General features: G+C 42.7%; 2 protein-coding genes across 2 annotated transcripts in view; both read right to left on the bottom strand.

Annotated features, from left to right (window-relative positions):
- The window catches only part of LOC126484056 (retinol-binding protein pinta-like), a 141,804-nt gene extending 139,168 nt beyond the window's left edge, over positions 1-2,636 (bottom strand). The window contains exon 1 of the mRNA XM_050107406.1: positions 2,567-2,636. The gene's annotated coding sequence lies outside the window, so the exon portion shown is untranslated. The remainder of the gene's footprint in view (positions 1-2,566) is intronic.
- LOC126484055 (retinol-binding protein pinta-like) overlaps positions 1-19,495 on the bottom strand; it is a 308,676-nt gene that overhangs the window by 283,291 nt on the left and 5,890 nt on the right. The gene's annotated exons all lie outside the window — the stretch shown is intronic.

Here is a 19,495-nt window from a genome sequence, read left to right on the forward strand (position 1 = left end):
ATACTTAATCCTAAATTCATACAAAACACATGCACTTGGCTCAAATGGCTCTGAGCACTATGGGACTTAAGATCTGAGGTCATCAGTCCCCTAGAACTTAGAACTACTTAAACCTAACTAACCTAACGGCATCACACACATCCATGCCCGAGCTAGGATTCGAACCTGCGACCGTAGCGGTCGCGCGGTTCCAGACTGAAGCGCCTAGAACCACTCGGCCACACCGGCCGGCAAAACACATGCACTCAAGCAGACTGAGAAAGAGGGTACTGATATACTATGCAAAACTCCCTACGAACCATGCAGAGACCAGGTAATTGACAAAATCAAAGAATACCTAACCGAGTCGCGCAATACACGTGGCACTCATCTCCCATTTCTTGTGCAGTATCGGTTACTGCAGACACTGTTATCGAATTTCGTTAGCGTTGGACACGGGCCTCTCACGAGACTTCATCCACGCATATCAGAGATTTATAAAACACGCCATTCTTGGAATGATTTGTTATAATTATTGTTGTAACTAAACGTCACAGTTATCGGCGGTTAATGCCTTCATATAGCAATTCTCTCTCAAAAGTTAGTTGTTATCATCAGTGACTTACAAATTAAGCATTAACTACGCTTGTATTATAATTTGTAGTACGCCATTTCAAGATACCGGAGCACTGAAAAATTATCTCTGACAGGTCGCCCTGTAACGGGACATCCTCCTCTAGCATTGATTTTCCTCGACACTAGTTGTCGATACCAGTATTAGTTTTCGAATTTTGGACAGGTCAATATTATCCAGCTCCTTTTCTGAAAACTTTCATATAATTTTATACACAATATGTTATATCTGAAGGTAAAATTTATGGAAAGGAATTACTTTATTTTGGATGTTATAATCATTAAATACTAGTTCCGAATGTACAGTTAATTTTTTTGGAAACATTTTAAATTACAAATGATTTGGCACACTTAAAACTTCTATTACTAATTACGCAATCTAGTACTGTTTATTACGTTTATTTATGGATTTATTAGTGAAATAATAATCGAAACTAATAGAAATTAATGTGTGAAAAAATTTTAAAACCTTTGGAATATTACCGCAAAGTGGAGTAGTAGTAAGCATACCTCTGATCGCTACAGTCTGAAACCGCGAGACCGCTGCGGTCGCAGGTTCGAATCCTGCCTCGGGCATGGATGTGTGTGATGTCTTTAGGTTAGTTAGGTTTAAGTAGTTCTAAGTTCTAGGGGACTGATGACCTCAGATGTTAAGTTCCATAGAGCTCAGAGCCATATGAACCATTTAAACCATGCCTCTGATGTGATCAGACGTATTTTTGTATTTTGGGCAAACAGAGTAATTTCTGCTTTGTTATCCTGTAAATTCGAAAGACAGTATGATAAACTAAAATCTAACAAAATATATTAACATAACAACAAAAATTGCGCAACAACAACCTTAAAATTAATTTAGATCAATTCAACCATGAGTACCTAAAATGTGAGAATTTCACCTTCAGGGATCATATCCATAGACAAGAAGAACGAGAACCGACTCTGCACGAAAAGGTAAGTAAACTGGAAAGTTTATTGTAATCTTCGCTCCTCTAAATTTTTCTTTAAAGACTTTGCTTATTGTGGGTAATAACGGGAATTAGGAAGGAGGGGGAGATTATAACCCTTATCACTAAATGTCAGCTAATAACGATATAAGTCTTCAGGAGGCACGATGATAAACAAGACAGGAGATACATACCGCATAACCAAGTACTAGCGTAGTGGATGATGTTCATGACATCTGGAGTCTAAAGGTGTAGGTTCGCATCTCGCCACGTGTAAATATTTTTCTCATGTTAGGGTTGTTGACAAATGGTTCAAATGGCACTGAGCACTATGGGACTTAACTTCTAAGGTCATCAGTCCCCAGAACTTAGAACTACTTAAATCTAACTAACCTAAGGACATCACACACATCCATGTCCGAGGCAGTATCAAGACTGTAGCGCCTAGACCGCTCGGCCACCCCGGTCGGCATGTTAACACATTTTGGAACTTTCTTATGAATGTTACAGAAGTATGTACTACAATGTGCGATGTTATTTACATTTCCGTCTGATTAGACAACGAAGGATGAAATAAATATGTAGCGGTTTGCGAGTCTGTGGTTAAACAGGAACCTAAGAGGACTGCTTAATTTGCTGCGAGTGAATGAGGAACAATTCTTCCTTGTCACAAGGGCGATAGCAGATCATCCAGTCGTCGATATTGTGTCAAAATGACGTCACGTTTGCAGGAAGTGTTGTAAAATGACACCCCCACTGTACAGAACAGGACTATAGACAGAAGTAATATTGAGAACTGGACGATGGAGAAAAGGAAGATACAAGCGACAGAAAAGAAAAAGAAATTCCACGAAGAACAGAGACGGCACATCAGCTAGCGCATGAAATATTATTGGAAAAAGCAAATGGAAGGAGAGTCTAGCACTTAGTAGGTCGAGTAAAAATAAAAATACATGTGTGTAGCGTACGTGCGGCACAGTGTGTTAGTGAGGGAAGCAGAGGACGTATACCTGGCAGCGTTTCTCGGAGCAGCAGCGCGGCGTGCGTGGTCGCTGTCAGGAGGCGTCTTAGAAGTCTCGATCTCAGGGCGGTGGAGCAGGCAAAAATATTACGAGCCCGGGACACGACAGCCAAGGCCCCTAGCGGTAATGACGGAGCTGCCTGTTGCCACACCGGTTTATCTCTTCTGCTTTCCTTTTCTGTCCTTCACAGCAAACTGGGAGCCAGAGGCGATTTTTCCATCTTCACGGATTTTCTCAGAGATAATAGTTGTCTTTCTCACTACACGTCATAGCTTACTGCATCGAGGACAATTAGAAATTTGTATTTCATCGGGAGTTTTCTGCCGTGACCTTCCGAAGTAACGCAGTTTACCTCCAAAGGCCAAATAACTTACATTTATTTGCATACATTACTTCTGAACCCTACCTGGTAACAAGTTCCAACGTCAAAAAAAGTTATGAACGACAAAAAGAATCCCCAATACGATGGCCATTGCGAAACTAATACCTCCCGTTTATTTTCATGGACTGTACAACAGGCACTGAAAGTACAACAATACAGAATGAGATTTTCACTCTGCAGCGGAGTGTGCGCTGATATGAAACTTCCTGGCAGATTAAAACTTCGCAACAATACAGTTAAATGCAACGTAGTTTCAGCCGCGTCCTTTCATTTTTTTCACGTTGTTACCACCATTCGTAATCCACTTCTGCCAACGATGAACAAGAGCATGCATGCGTCGCTATTAAAAGCTGGAACCATCTGAGGCTAGCGACTGCCTTACACCATGAACGACAGCTTCTGAGACCGAAAAATGTAGGTGAAGTAATAGGCTGAAGCAGTGATTTCCAGACTTTTTGTCACTACCTGGCACGTGACAGTTTTATAAATTTCGGCATGCCACCTACACTGATATGACAAAAGCCGCGGGATAGCGACAAAATGGTTCAAATGGCTCTGAGCACTATGGGACCTAACATCCGAGGTCATCATTCCCCTAGAACTTGGAAATACTTAAACCTAACTAACCTAAGGACATCACACACATCCATGCCCGAGGCAGGATTCGTACCTGCGATCTTAGCAGTGGCGCGGTTCCGGACTGAAGCGCCTGGAACTGCTCGGCTACCGCGGCCGGCGATAGCGATAAGCTCATATATAGATGGCGGTAGTATGCGAACACAAGGTATAAAATGGCAGTGCGTTAGCAGGGCCAACATGAATCTGGTGATCCACGTGAAAAGGTTTGCGACTTCATTACGGCCGCACAATTGGAATTAACAGGCTTCGAACGCGGAATGGTAGTGGCAGCTAGACGCATGGGACATTCCATTTCGGAAATCGTTAGCGAATTCAATATTCCGAGATCAAAAATGGTTCAAATGGCTCTGAGCACTATGGGACTCAACTGCTGTGGTCATCAGTCCCCTAGAACTTTGAACTACTTAAACCTAACTAACCTAAGGACACAACACACATCCATGCCCGAGGCAGGTTTCGAACCTGCGACCGCAGCAGTCGCAATTCCGAGATCCATAGCGTCAAGAGTGTGCCGAGAATACCAAACATCAAGCATTACCTCTCACCATGGACAAATGTCACTTAACGACCGAAAGCAACAGCGTCAGTGCTAACAGACAAGCAGTAGTGCCCCAGAATTCGGTGTTGGAATATGGACGAACGTACCCGTTAGCACAGTGCGACGAAACCTGGCGTTAATGGGCTGTGGCAGAAGACGGCCGACGCGAGCGCCTTTGCTTGCAGGACGACGTCGCCTGCAGCGGCTCTCCTGGGCCCGTGACCGTGTCGGTTGTACCCTAGACTACTAGAAAACCGTAGTCTCGTCAGATGAGTCCCGATTTCAGTTGGTAAGAGCTGATGGTAGCTTTCGATTGTGGCGCAGACCCCACGAACCCACGAACCTACGTGTCCACAAGGCACTGCGCAAGCCGGTGGTGGCTGCGTAGTGCTGTGGGCAATATTTACATAGAATGGACTGAGCTCTCTGGAGAGATCATTGACTGGGAATGTTTATGTTCGACTACTTGGAGACCATTTGCAGTCAGTCACGGGCTTCATGGATCCAAATAACAATGAAATATTTATGATTGACAGTGCGCCTTACCACTGGGCCACAATTCTTTCTGGACAACTCGAGAGAATGACTTGGAAACCCAGATCGCCCAGCGTGAGTCCGATCGAAAACATTTATGGGACATAATCGAGAGGTCAAAATCCTCGACTGGAGACGCCTTCGTAATTATGGATGGCTATAGGGGCACCATGGCTCAATGTTTTTGCAGGTAATGTCCGACGACTTCTTGAGTCCATGCTACATCGAGCTGGTGCACTTCGCCGGGAAAAAGGACGTCCGATATTCCATTAGTATGTATCCCATGACTTTCCTCAACTCAGTGTGTGGTATTTTCACTTTGTAATGAACCCTGAGGTGGGGGAGGGTGCTTCGGAAGGTTGATTGACGATTGCCACAGGGCTGAGGAGCGGTATGGGGAGAATAATATTTCGCCTTCTTGCTCGGTGCTGACAACATACATATCGTTTTCGCGTGGTGTCGATCAGTTACTATGAAAGGTAGAAAAGTGACACACGCAAGTAATAAGGTTTCTGGGAAGGACTTTCTTACATCGTCATTCAAGTTAAAATTTGATAGTTGCTATAGGAAATAATATGAAATTAAATCAAGCTCAGTTTTATCCATTGTTTTTCAGTGTTTCGTCCGCGACTGTTTTACTTTCGTAAAATGAAGAACAAACCGCCTTCAGTCACAAGTTGCGTTTGTTTACTGCACTATGCATTTCGAGCCCTGGTGGCTCATCTTCAGGCGCTTTTTAGTGATTTACATCAAGTTTTTCAGTTGTTTGCCCGTTGCTATTACATTTTTGTGTTACAACATGGTATATTGCAGATCTATTGTATATCTAGAGTATACCATGGTGCAACACAAAAATGTAATATCAACAGGCAAACAACTAAAAAATCTCATGTAAATCACTAAAAAGCACCTGAAGATGAGCCTCCAGGGCTCGAAATGCATAGTGCAGTAAATAAACGCAACTTGCGACTGAAGGCGGTTTGTTCTTCATTTTCAAATAGGGCTCGTTCTGATACAAATATTCTGTGAGTGTGAGAGGAATGACTCTTAAACGTTTAAAATATTTATTAAACTTTTGCAGTGGCTTTCACATACTTGCTGTTAGCTGTTGGTTTAAAGCTTTCAACTGCGTAGGAATTTCCTCCCTTGAAATTGGTTTCATGGTTACGTTAAAACACAGTCATGTAAAACTCACACAATTAAGTTTAACATCACACCACAATTAGCTCAGTAAATTTAGGGCATATTTTGACGTTTAGGAGAAAAAAGTAGTAAGAAGGATTTTCACACAGACCTTTCTTATACCATTCTACACAACATACTCAAAGTTCTCATCGATGGAGCTGGAGCTTTGTCCGGAATATTAGAAAAAGGCGACAAATATATCACCTTCCCCCCTCCCCCCCCCTTCTTTTTTAAACGGTTGCATTTACGAGGAAAATACTTGAGCACAAAATTTAAGAATACAAAATTATCTATGGATAACGTCCGATGAAGAGATTCGTCGAAGAACGGTCTGGCCATAAAGGCCTTGAATTTGATATCTTATTACGAAACAGAGCCTGCCTGCAACCTGTAAATCTTCTCATACGGTCTCCTACAATAATCTAAACTGAGTTTTCTCTGTCATACTTTCTATGGTTATATGTTTAAGGGTCTTTCTTGTACACAGTCTCGTTGAGAGCTACTCTATTAATTCTTCACTATCTTTATATTGCAGAAATAGAATGCAATGTAATGATGAGCTGGTTGCTTCAGTATTAATCGTTTATTGCGCAGGATGGTTGAAAATGAAAAATAATCATATTTATAATGCATAATCATGAGAAGTGTTTGATTAATGATGGACTACTTACTAAAGGAATTACGTGCACAGTGTCCGCCTCCGGTAGCTGAGTGGTCAGCGCGACAGAATGTCAATCCTGAGGGCCCAGCTTCGATTCCCGGCTGGGTCGGAGACTTTCTCCGCTTAGGGACTGAGTGTTGTGTTGTCCTAATTTTTATTTATTTATTTATTTATTTATTGTTCCGTGGGACCACATTTAGGAGAAGTCTCCATGGTCATGGAACGAGTCAATACATGAAATTATAACACGATTGTAGAAACAGATAAAATGAAACAAGTCGTTAGTTTAAATAAAGAAAATCAAGAATGTAACACTGGAATTTGCTTAATTTTTTATCTCTTCCAGGAGCTCCTCGACAGAATAGAAGGAGTGAGCCATGAGGAAACTCTTCAGTTTAGACTTAAAAGTGTTTGGGCTACTGCTAAGATTTTTGAGTTCTTGTGGTAGCTTATTGAAAATGGATGCAGCAGAATACTGCACTCCTTTCTGCACAAGAGTCAAGGAAGTGCATTCCACATGCAGATTTGATTTCTGCCTAGTATTAACTGAGTGAAAGCTGCTAACTCTTGGGAATAAGCTAATATTGCTAACAACAAACGACATTAAAGAAAATACATACTGTGAGGGCAATGTCAAAATTCCCAGACTATTGAATAGGGGTCGACAAGAGGTTTTCGAACTTACACCATACATAGCTCGAACAGCCCGTTTTTGAGCCAAAAATACCCTTTTCGAATCAGAAGAATTACCCCAAAAAATAATACCATATGACATAAGCGTATGAAAATATGCGAAGTATACTACTTTTCGTGTTGAAATGTCACTTATTTCAGATACTGTTCTAATGGTAAATAAAGCGGCATTTAGTTTCTGAACAAGATCCTGAACATGGGCTTTCCACAACAGCTTACTATCTATCCGTACGCCTAGGAACTTGAACTGTTCCGTCTCGCTTATAACATGCCCATTCTGTCTGATTAAAATGTCAGTTCTTGTTGAATTGTGGGTTAGAAACTGTAAAAACTGAGTCTTACTGTGATTTAGCATCAAATTATTTTCCACAAGCCACGAACTTACTTCACGAACTACATTATTTGATAATGTTTCAATATTACACACAAGATCCTTCACTACCAAGGTGGTGTCATCAGCAAACAGAAATATTTTTGAATCACCTGTAATACTAGAAGGCATGTCATTTACATAAATAAGGAACAGCAGTGGCCCCAGCACCGACCCTTGGGGAACGCCCCATTTAACAGTGCCCCATTGGGACTGAACATCATTACCACTCTCAATATTGCGGAGGATTACCTTCTGCTTTCTGTTCTTAAAGTAGGAGGCGAACCAATTGTAAGCTACTCCCCTTACTCCATAATGTTCCAACTTCTGCAGTAATATTTTGTGGTCAACACAGTCAAAAGCCTTCGTTAAATCAAAGAAAACACCTAACGTTCTCAACCTTTTATTTAATCCGTCCAAAACCTCACAGAGAAAAGAGAATATAGCATTTTCAGTTGTTAAGCCATTTCTAAAACCAAACTGTACATTTGACAGCAAATTATGTGAATTTAAATGCTGCAGTAACCTTGTATATACAAGCCTCTCGATAACTTTAGCAAACACCGATGGCATAGAAATAGGTCTATAATTGTCAACATTATCCCTGTCTCCCTTTTTATAAAGTGGCTTCACTACCGAGTACTTTAATCGGTCAGGAAACCGACCACTGCTAAAGGAAAAGTTACAGATATGGCTAAGTACTGAGCTAATATACGTGGAACAATACTTCAGTATTCTGCTAGATACCCCGTCATATCCATTAGAGTTCTTGGTCATTTCATTCCCATTGACCCACAGGTCGCCGAAGTGGAGTCAAATCGAAAGACTTGCACACGGCGAACGGTGTACCCGACGGGAGGCCCTATCACACCACATTTACATTTTTACGTGCACAGTTCGGATTAAGGTATTCCAAAATTGATAAGTGCCGGAGCAAGACGTGGTGACGGAAAAGTGAACCTTTTAATAGTTCACTGGGTGCGAAACTCCACGGTGACTGACGGAAAGATTATACTAAAGAAACTACTATCAAGAATTTTAAGAGACTTCAAACTTCCATTGAAACACCCACACTTAATATCACCAACCAAAAGTAAACTAAGGTCAGTTGCAGATTTAGCTATTCAAGACAAATGTTTGTTTTGCCTGGAAGAAATAAGCAAGGAAACATTTCAAAAGGAGATAAAGAAACCAGTACAAAGATGACGGATATTAACAAAAATTGAAACTGTAGCCGGTAAAGATTCACTAACTGCAGCAACTAGGAAGGGAACGATGAGTCGATTAAAAGTGTTAAAAACACTTCATAACGTCACTGACATGGTAGCAGCAGATGGAGTGTTTCTTCAGATCTGTTTTCTTGAAGGTGATAAGGGACCCACGGATGGAAATAAACGGCCACGTCGCTCTCCTGCTGTTGAAGTAGATGAATTAAAGGATACAGTCTTCTATATAATTTAAGACAGTGATGAGTGTCAATTTTCAGTTAAAAACTTGATTGAGCAGGCTGGCAGTTATGTCCCAAATGAAAGGACTGTTTGGACTCTACTAAAGAGAAATGTGGTGAAGAGGCCATAGTAGCAAATGCACCTAAAGAAACAAAATGGTTCAAATGGCTCTGAGCACTATGGGACTCAACTGCTGAGGTCATTAGTCCCCTAGAACTTAGAACTAGTTAAACCTAACTAACCTAAGGACATCACAAACATCCATGCCCGAGGCAGGATTCGAACCTGCGACCGTAGCGGTCTTGCGGTTCCAGACTGCAGCGCCTTTAATCGCACGGCCACTTCGGCCGGCTAAAGAAACACTCTACTGCTTGTTTTAGAAAGACGGACTATAAAATGTTAACAAATTATTGGTATGGAGGTGGATAGAAGAAAGACGCGGACGAAAGACTTCCGATTATTACGGGCAGCGGCTGCAATCATACGATAGGACATTAGGTCCAACTTCTACAAAACAGCTGAAAAATTCCCCAATAGACGAATTTCTGAAAGATGCACAAAACGCCATTCCATAGTCTTTGAGAAAGTTTTTAGAAAAGGCGACAGTGAGAAAAAAGGAACGAGCTAGCGGAACCCACGGCAAAAAAATGTGTGAATATTGGAAATCGAATCATTTCATCCGCTAGACCACGAACATTCACATCTCTTCTTTTTCTTGGAGTGTCAGTATTTCTACATAGGAAGCATGAATCCAAACACCTTCCAGACATGATACCATATTTTGGAATGTGTGCTAGCTAGCTACGATGATGTTCAAATTTTCGATCCTCTTCTTTCATCAGTTCAGAGCAACTCGTCAAAACAGGGTCTTTGACACGGTTCCCCACTCGATAACACAGATTTATATGTTAGAACTCTGGCTCTGATTGGATGTAAAGCCCTACGAGAAAAATGCGAATGAACTTGTTGTGGCTTGGCAAGACAGCCAAGCCACTATGAGGAAGCCGAAAGGCACGCGTTTAAGCTCACGCAGGCTCGCGTGAGGTCTGGAACAGGACAAGGACTTTATAGTAGCAAAGAACGTACGTAGCTGCTGGAATACTTAACTTTAATCCACAGTTGGTGAACATCGCTCTTGACGGTACATGTTTTCAGCATCAATAGTAACTGCTAATGGCGCCTTGCTAGGTCGTAGCAATTGACGTAGCTGAGGGCTACTCTAACTATCGTCTCGGCAAATGAGAGCGTAATTTGTCAGTGAACCATCGCTAGCAAAGTCGGCTGTACAACCGGGGCGAGAGCTAGGAAGTGTCTCTAGACCTGCCGTGTGGCGGCGCTCGGTCTGCAATCACTGATAGTGGCGACACGCGGGTCCGACGTATACTAACGGACCGCGGCCGATTTAAAGGCTACCACCCAGCAAGTGTGGTGTCTGGCGGTGACACCACAGAACTAGCCACAGCTAATGTGTTTTAGACAGCTGGAAAATACCTGGTGATTCCGAAGTTAGGAGGATATAGTGGTTTCATGCAAGAAATACGAAAACCATTGGCTTTTGAACAGTTTCAAATAGTCTCCTAGTCCTTCATTGATTTACCGGCCATTAGTTGTGGTGGTCTTCAAACTGCCATATCTACGGCAGAACAACAAACTTCAGAAACAGGTCAGAAAACATGCTTTGTAACATTTGACCCGGCATTGTATGTGAAAGCCAAATATATAATCAGTGCCTCATCGTAAGGTATTCAAGTCTCTTTACCTAAGGCTGTGGTAAGATTGGGGGGGGGGGGTAGTTCATATCCTTCCTTGGGTGCATTGACTACACCATGGCTGGGAGTAGCCTTAAAGAGTTATTAGGCATCATATATGCGCTAAACAGACTTAATGCGTGAGAGTGACACATATGTTACAGCCATCAGAAGTTACCAGCTGATTCATGTTAGCTTTTCAAATGAGATCTTTTCTCAAATGGAGGAGGTGCCAGGCACAAAGGATGTCGTGAACGAGGTAAAACAGATGTTGCCTCTAATATTCAAAACGGGTCGTCAAAATCTACAAGATTTAGAAAATAATGAGACTTTTAAAAATCTAAAACGATTCTTTGAATGCATATTAGAAGAGTTGCCGAAGAAAGGCGAAACGACAAAGTAATTGGTACAGTACTACCACATGGAGTTTTATCAAAGCTGGAAAAATGGGTAAATGGAACCTACACCTCAAATGCATCAAAGGCATTATACCCTACTTCCACGCTTGTGGTCGTTTTCCTGATGCCAAGTCTTGCCAGCTGTATGTTCAAGAAATGATCCTTCTGGAAACGGTTATGAATGAGAAAAAAATATAAAACGTTGATGAGGGAGGATTCATTACAATTCGGCTGACAGAGAAGTATTTATAGTGAACGTGGACTGATATAATAATTGAACAAACCGTCATGAAGGCTATGAAAAGTATAGCAGACCTGTGTTAACACGGCAGAGGAATAACTGATAGCGTAAAAGAAAGATGAATTTTGGGCCTCGTGCTGCACATGGTGTGTATGATGCTATTGAAAATTTTGTTGGGGTTTTGCTTGTTTCCTATAGCCTGCGCATAGAGATGAGACCATCACGTATCCAAACAGATGACGAAGATATAGCTAAAGTTTTCCAGAGGCTCTCTCATGACTTTAAGGTAGCTGACGTCAGTTACAACCGGTCTTCTGGGATACGAAACAATAAACTGCAATCGTCCCTTGGAAGCCGGACAGACACTAATGAGCAGTACTGTAGGGAGAAAGGTAAAAGTTACGAACCTGAAAAGTTTTGATCGTGTTCTGCCATTAGCTGCTATGAATTCCGAAGTGGAGGTTGCTGTCAAAACGATACCTGTTGATCCCGCGTTCTTGTTCCACGGAATATCCATCATCAGAACAAGCGGAGGGGTACTTCGAATATTAGCTGGCACCATGACCACTTTCTATGTGTACTGAAAACAGAATGGGCAAGACACAAACGTCTTCTCTTTATACGATCTTGTAATCTATAAAGAACGAAAATCTTAATCTAGGAAACTGTGTTCATGTGATTGATGTTGGTTACATAGGGCACTGTGTCATACGGAAACAAGGGGAAATATTCAGTGGCGTTTGCGGAAAATACATCTCTTGCATTCAGCACTACTACGTACCTAGCATTATTGTTCTCTTTCATCGGCATTCTGAGAGCACTAGTAGTACAAACGTTGTAGAACAGCAAAGGAGAGCTACTATGAAGCACTCAGTGGAACTGGTTGTCACTGAAACCATGACAATTCCGATCAGTCAGGACAAATTCCTCGGAAATGATGCAAACAAAACACACTTCATAACTCTGTTATCTGTAAAACTTAAGGGATCAAAGTGACACTAGCAAAGGACGATGTCTATACATTAATAGTCCAGACAGCTGCTGAGATCACGAACTCTAAGCCACCTGATTAAGTTGCTGTTGTAATAGGTGAGGATGTGGATTTGTTCCTTTTGATTGTAGCATTAACTCCGCCTCAGAAATAAGTTACCTTCCTTAAAGTATGAAAGGAAAACAAGGCACACCGCGCAGGATTAGCCGAGCCCTCTAGGGGCGCTGCAGTCATGGACTGTGCGGCTGGTCCCGGCGGAGGTTCGAGTCCTCCCTTGGGCATGGGTGTGTGTGTTTGTCCTTAGGATAATTTAGGTTAAGTAGTGTGTAATGTTAGGGACTGATGATCTTAGCAGTTAAGACCCATAAGATTTCACACACATTTGAACATTTTTTTGAAAACAAGGCACAAACATTGCACTCACCACAGGAATTGCAAGCTAATGAGAACTTCCCGGAACATGTATTGTTCCTCCATGCCTTAAGTGGATGAGACAATACATATCAGCATTCATGAAATGAAACAAGAAAATCTTCAGAGTAATGAAGAAATGCAAATATTTGGTACCTGCCGTGTCAGTATTTAAGGATCCATGTGCGTCGTATCATGCCATTTTTTAGGCTGACTGTCACTGTTTTAATACTCTGTACCGGGATTCTGTCAACGAAACATCTCTTATTAGGTTGCATTATCACTGCATCTTAACCTCAGCAACTAGCTTCCACTACTTCCCCCAACAGAGAAGGAGGCGAGACATCAGTCCTACAGGTACAATTGTAGATGGGTGTTTTAAAGTCCCCTCAAGGGTAGAGGTGGAGGAAATCTGTGTATAAACTAGTCTCAGTAGCTACTGAGAGCCTTCCAGCCAAGACTGCATGCTGATTTGATAAGCTGCAAGTGTGCAAAAGGATGTGGGTCTCTTTGTAGTTGTAGGATGGCTGCTCTACAATTCTCCAAAATATACAGCTTTTGTCGAACCTTATCTTGCCTTAACAGATGCTCCACAACTGTACTGCAAGAAGAAGGTTCTGAAACACCTGCAGCTGAACGAAACGGTGTAACAACAGACCACGGTCTTGACGGTCAATAAGGTTACGATAGTGAGTCGCAGGAAGATCACAGGCCAATCTATGTATGTAATGTTATATTACATACTAAAAGCCAGAGAAACTGGTACATCTACCTAATATCGTGAAGAGCCCCCGCGAGCATGCAGAAGCGCCGCAAAACGACTTGGCGTGGACTCGACTCATGTCTGAAGTAGTAATGGAGGCAATTGACCCCATGAATCTTGCAGGGCGGTCCGTAAATCCGTTAGAGTACGAGGGGGTGGAGATCTATTCCGAACAGCACGTTGCAAGGCATCCCATATATGCTCAATAATGTTCATGTCTGTGGAATTCGGTGGCTAGCGCAAGTATTTAAACTCAGAAGTGTGTTCCTGGAGCCACTTTGTAGCAATCATGGAGGTGTGGGGTGTTGTATTTCCCTGCTGGAATTGCCCACGTCCGTCGTAATGCACAGTGGCTGTGAATAGATGCAGGTGATCAGACAGGATGCTTACGTACGTTTCACCTGTCAGAGTCTTATCTAGACGTATCAGAGGTCCCATATCACTCCAACTGCACACGCTCCACACCATTACATAGCCTCCACCAGCTTGAACACTCCCCTGCTGACATGCAGGGCCCATGTATTCATGTGTTTGGGTCTCCACACCCAGACACGTCCACCCGCTCGCTACAATTTGAAACGAGACTCGTCCGACCAGGTAACATGTTTCCAATCATCAACAGTCGATTGACGGTGTTGATGGCTCCAGGCGAGGCATAAAGCTTCGTGTCGTGCAATCATCAAGGGTATACGAGTGGGCCTTGGGCTCTGAAAGCCCATGTTTATGATGTTTCGTTGAATGGTTCACGTGCTGAAGCTTGTTGATAGCCCTGCATTGAAACCTGCAGCAATTTGCGGAGGAATTGCATTTCTGTCACACTGAACGAATCTCTTCTGTCGTCGTCGGTCCCGTTCTTGCAGAATTTTTTTCCATCCGCAGCGATGTCGGAGACTTGATGTTTTACCGGATTCCTAATATTCATGGTACACTCGTGAAATGGTCGTACGGGAAAATCCCCACTTCATCGCTACCTCGGAGATGCTGTGTCCCATCGCTCGTGCGGCGACTATAACACAACGTTCAAACTCACATAAATCTTGATAACCTGTCATTGTAGCATCAGTAACCGATTTGACAACTGCACTCGTCATTTGTTGTCTTATATACGCGTTGCCAACTGCAGCGCCGTATTCTGTGTGTTTACGTATTTCTATGTTTGAATACTCATGCTTATACCAGTTTCTTTGGCGCTTCCGCGTGCATGAACAATCATTAAAACAAAACAAATTATAATGAAACCCTTATTACCTAGCACTCCATGCTATTTCTACAGCAGTTACACTGACACCCGCTGTGAGAAATGGAATTTCCGCATAGTACGGTCAGAATATAAGCATCGTTTTGAAGGTGAACCATTAATCTTATGAAAACAATACATATGACCTTTTTGGTAGATTTTTTTTGTACCCAAGTATTTTGCTCATAAATGCAACTGTTTTCTATAAAAATGCGAAAAGGTGATTTTTTGCTGCCATTTTGCAATAAGGCTGACGAAGCTCCACTCCGATTGTTGACATTTAATATGTTGTTTAGAAAGATATAAGGGGGTCTGTGCAAAAATCCACCCTGTTCTTAACTTTACCTCTATAAATACTAATTTGACTGTACTAAGTTATAGTAGTGAAGAATCAGCTCGTTGTACGCACGCATCAGTTCCAGACGCAAGCTTTCGTTACACCAGGATGCCATTTGATGCCCAACAAAACAACAATAACAACAATAAACAGTTCACTACGTAACAGCTATGGCTCCGGCACACATTAGTACACCGATAAGTTTGCAGCAGTTCCAAAGGGCCACGAAAATACCGCCGACAAGATCCGATCTGTATCATTTTATTTTAAAAATGAAGTAACACAAGAGAAAATTTTATTTTTGTCAGTGGTGTTTCGTTTACTCGCATGCGTATCACCTGAAATGTCCTTGCGTTGCACCCGTGGCTAAAGAGGAGGAATGCTGAAGGTCCTAAATCAACCCTTTACGGTTGATACCAAAATTTGACAATGCATTCCGTGGGCACAAAACGATTGTGGGTTCGTATTACAAGCGGAATTTCCTCTCTGACTTTCAGCCGAGTCGCTGCCATCTTGCAGCGTTGTCAATTGAGAGTTGCTTTAGGGTCCCACATATACGAAAAAAACTTACTCTGTCTGTCCCATAAGTCTGTGCCGTTCACTCCGCCAGCAGATGATGTCATATCTCGTATGCTTTCCACCTTCCATCGTGGATATATGATGCGTCGTAATTTTTCAATAAAATGTTAAAGTAATAATTCAATGAATAACTTGGGTATGAGGTAACGTTAAGTCACAGATAACGATAAAAATGGCCGTCTTTGCCTACATCCCTAAGTTTTGCCGTCCGCAGAGGAACGCAATGTGTGTTATTTGTTTGGAGAAAAGAGTTCTAATGCGCCATTAGAGAGAAGCGCACGCAAATGTATTATAGTCGTCATTGTACCTGCAGAAATAAACGGACGTGACTGAAAGTAACTAGTACTGATTAAATTAATAGTGTAAAGGATTAGACTCCACGTGCTCAAGCTATTTTGTGCAAGTCTTGGAAAAATAGGAACGATAAAGGTATATAAAACATATTATTATTTTTAAGTTGCTGCATAAGTTCTTATCGTTTTTGTTTTAGATGTTGGTATTCCGGTTGCTCTGGGTTTATTTATCGGTTGTCAACTTTATTTGTGGTTCACTGTTGTTATTTGAGTTCAAATATTGTCACTTGGACATGGTGAGCGTTGCTGTGGAGACTAGAAAATGGAGTGCCAATATTTCCGATATATTCTTCTGTTTGAGTTCAGTAGAGGGGTGACAGCAGCGGGGGCGATCAGAAACATTTGTGCAGTGTGTGGGGATGATGGCATTGGACAGGGCGCTGCAAAGAAATGATTTTCTCCTTTTAAGGAGGATAGTTATGACGCTAGTGACTCTCCGCTTTCAGGAAGACCTTCAGGTTTCCACGAAGATCGTTTGATGCATTAATCCGCAAGGATCCACGTCCCTGTACCCGATAACTGGCACATGTGATGAATGTGATTATTCCACCATAGTGCGACATATGCATATAATGGGGGACGCTCAAAATCGACTGTACAGTATGAGTACCACATGCTCTAAGCCAAAATCACAAAAATCAGTGTGTACCACGTGTATAGCTCTGGTTGCTCGTGATCAGTTGGCTCGTGAACCACACCGACCATTCCTATTCCGCATCGTTCCTGGTGACGGGAAACGGTGCCTCTATGCTAACATCAGGAAAACAAAGTAATGGTTGAACCCAAACAAAGCAACTCAGCATATAAAGAGCTGGGCGCATCCACAAATTATAATGTTATACATCTGGTAGCTAAGCGACGATGTGGCGTTCCACGAATTGCTTCCCCATGGTGAAACTATCACTGCTGATATTTACTATTAACAAATGATACGAATTGCAGACGTAGTCCAAGAACAACGACCAGGAATGGTTAGTGAAGTTATACTATGTGGTGTCACCGCCAGACACCACACTTGCTAGGTGGTAGCCTTTAAATCGGCCGCGGTCCGTTAGTATACGTCGGACCCGCGTGTCGCCACTATCAGTGATTGCAGACCGAGCGCCGCCACACGGCAGGTCTAGAGAGACGTCCTAGCACTCGCCCCCAGGTGTACAGCCGACTTTGCTAGCGATGGTTCACTGACAAAATACGCTCTCATTTGCCGAGACGATAGTTAGCATAGCCATCGGCTACGTCATTTGCTACGTCGTAGCAAGGCGCCATTATCATTTGCTATTTATCTTGTGATGCATGTACCGTCAGACCGATGTTCACCAATTATGGATTAAAGTTGAGTATTCTAGAAGCTACGTACCTATTTTGCTGGCCTCTATTCCTTTAACAGTTCCAGACCTCACGCCAGCCTGCGTGGGCTTAAACGCGTGCCCTTCGACCTCCCGTCCTAGTGGATTGGCTGTCTTGCCAGTCCACAAAATACTACTTCACGATAACGCCTGCGCGCATTCTGCTAGACTGAACAAAACGCCTTGCAGGAGTTGGGTTGCGAAGTCATTCCGTACCCACGTTATTCATCTGATACTGCAAATGCAGATTTCCAAATTTTCCGCTGTCCATCGAACAACCTTCAAAGAACTTAATTTCCGAATGAGAATGAATTCCGAACATAGCTCGAAGAGTTCTTCACCTCAAACCCACGTGACTTCTACAGTCGCGGAATCGAAAATTTACCCCAGCGTTGACAGACTGTTGTAAATAGTGAAGAAGAATATGTTAGCTAAGTCTAAAGTCTCTATTACGTGTATCTTTTGTGGTCATTAAACTTATGGAAAAGCGCTACGAATCTTTGTGACAACTTAATATTTGACATACATTATTAAGACCACTTAAATTTGTCTTCCTAGATTCTGTCTCAATAACTTTTAATTAGTAATTGCGTTTCCGGGGGCAGGTGGATCGTAAATTAGAAATGCAGGCGTGGATCTTATAAAAAATGGCGAAGGCTTGGTAGGACTACATTTAGTATAAAAGGTAAATAGTTTTAATTGAAATCTGTTTACAATTTTTTTTAGTTCTGTAGTACATATACATTGAAGCGCCAAAGAAAAAGAAATGGTACAAATGGCTCTGAGCACTATGGAACTTAACATCTGAGGTCATCAGTCACCTAGAACTTAGACCCACTTAAACCTAACCAACCTAATGACATCACACACATCCATGCCCGAGGCAGGATTCGAACCTGCGCGACCATAGCGTTCGCGCGGTTCCACACTGAAGCACCTAGAACCGCTCGGCCACTTCGGCCGGCTGAAGCGCCAAAGAAACTGCTATAGTCTGTGTATTCAAATACAGAGATATGTAACCAGACAGAATACGGCGCTGCGACTGGCAGGACTATATAGGACAACAAGTGTCTGGCGCAGGTTTAGACACTGCTGCTGCTGCTACAATGCCGGGTTATCAGGATTTAAATAAGTTTGAACGTGGTGTTATAGTCGGCGCACCAGCGATTGGATACAACATATCCGAGGTAGCGACGAAGTGGGGATTTTCACGTACTATGTCATGTATTGGAAAATTCGACTCGTTCCACATCATTACGAAATATCGTATTCATGACCCATGGAACTAGTATTAATCTAATCTAATCTAATCTATCATTTGACGAGTGCACCGTGAATATCACGAATCCGGTAAAACATCTAATCTCCGACATCGCTGCGGCCGGAAAAAGATGTCGCAAGAACGCAAGAATCGTTTAGCGAGACCGAAGTGCAACCCTTCCACAGATTGCTGCATATTTCAATGCCGGGCCATCAACAAGTGTCAGCGTGCGAAACATTCAACGAAACATCATCGATATAGGCGTTTGAAGCTGGAGGTCTACTCGTCTACTCTTGGCGACTGCACAACACAAAGCTTCACGCCCCACCTGGGCCAGTCAATACCATTGGACTATTGATGACTGGAAACACGTTACCTGATCGGACGAGTCTCGTTTCAAATTGAATCGAGCGGATGGACGTGTACGGGTATGGAAACAACCTCATGAATCCATGGACCCTGCATGTCAGCAGGGGTGTGTTCAAGCTGGTGGAGACTCTGTAATGGTGTGGAGCGTGTGCTACTGGAGTGATATGGGACCCCTGATACGTCTAGAAATGACTGTGACACGTGACACGTACGTAAGCATTCTGTATGATCACCTGCATCCGTTCATGTCCATGTGCATTCCGAGGGGCGCAATTCCAGTAGGATAATGCGACACCCAACACGTGCAGGACTGCCACAGAGTGGCTCCAGGAACAGAGTTTAAACACCTCCGTTGGACACCAAATTCCCCAGACGTGAGTATTATTGTGTGTATGAGGGATTCCTTGCAACGAGCTCTTCAGAAGAGATCTCC

This window comes from Schistocerca serialis, chromosome 6 (genome assembly GCF_023864345.2).
Source record: "Schistocerca serialis cubense isolate TAMUIC-IGC-003099 chromosome 6, iqSchSeri2.2, whole genome shotgun sequence".
In the NCBI taxonomy this organism is placed as follows: Eukaryota; Metazoa; Arthropoda; class Insecta; order Orthoptera; family Acrididae; genus Schistocerca; species Schistocerca serialis.